Below are 1,316 nucleotides of genomic sequence, written 5' to 3' on the forward strand. Positions count from 1 at the left end.
ATATATATATATAGGTGTGTGTATACGTGTATATATGCACACACATACATACACACACACACACACATACATAGGTGTAAGGTTTGTTTTTGTTGCTCTTTCTGTGTAATGGTTGCCATCGCTAAACTAAACAGCTGCGTGTATGTCTTCGTGAGTTTAACTACATTATCCTTCCTCTCTGACGTTGATGGGATATGGAAGAAAGCGGGCGTTACAACGGAGGGAAGCAGGAGCAGCGACCCGAGACGTGGCTCCTTCATAAAAGTCAGTTGAACCATTTCGCAATGTATTTTATTATTAAATATAATAATAATAATAATAATAATAATAATAATAATAATAATAATAATAATATCATCGTCATCAACATCATCATCATCATCATCATCATCATCCTCATCATCATCATCATCATCATCCTCACCCTCATCATCATCATCATCATCGTCAGTCGTCGTAGTAATATATTAGTAGTAGTAGTAGTAGTAGTAGTAGTAGTAGTAGTAGTAGTAGTAGTAGTAGTAGTAGTAGTAGTAGTAGTAGTTGATGTAGGGTCTTTTACATTTTTTTTGGTTTTCTATTCTTCCACTCCCCACTGTTTTCGTCCTTCCCCTTTGTACGTCGGCCAAATAGCAGTAAAAGAAATTTATTATTATTATTATTATTATTATTATTATTATTATTATTATTATTATTATTATTATCATTATTATTATTATTAATACTGTTGCTGGTATTGCTGTTTTTTTGTTGTTATTATTGTTGTTGCTGCTTACGCTTTTGGTCTTTCTAGCATATATATTTATATACGCATGTACACACACACTCACACAGACAGACAGGCAGACACACACACACAGACACACAGACACACAGACAGACACACATATACACACACATATATATACACACAATACATGTGAGTGTCTATATGTATATATGATATATGAATGTGTACGTGTGGCTGCAAGAAACTTATGAAAGGACCTTAACATCAACTCATCATTGTTATTGGACATGTGATCTGAACTGAGATATTTAGCCTCGGTCTGATAATATCTATTAAGAGAGAATAATTAATGCTATTATTAATAAATCATCTCGATGAGGTAGAATTGTGCATGCCTTGCCACGTGTTACTTATGCGCGAAATATTTTCCCACAGAAAGAACCAAAGGAAGACCAGAAGGTAAACGACGTAAATTAGCTTCTAAGTGAATCTCTCAAATTACATTAATTTTCTGTCTCTCATCTGACTGCGTGTATGTATATATGCTTGTGTGTGTGTGTGTGTGTGTGTGTGTGTGTGTGTGTGT

The sequence above is a fragment of the Octopus bimaculoides genome, chromosome 16 (assembly GCF_001194135.2).
Source record: "Octopus bimaculoides isolate UCB-OBI-ISO-001 chromosome 16, ASM119413v2, whole genome shotgun sequence".
Taxonomy (NCBI): Eukaryota; Metazoa; Mollusca; class Cephalopoda; order Octopoda; family Octopodidae; genus Octopus; species Octopus bimaculoides.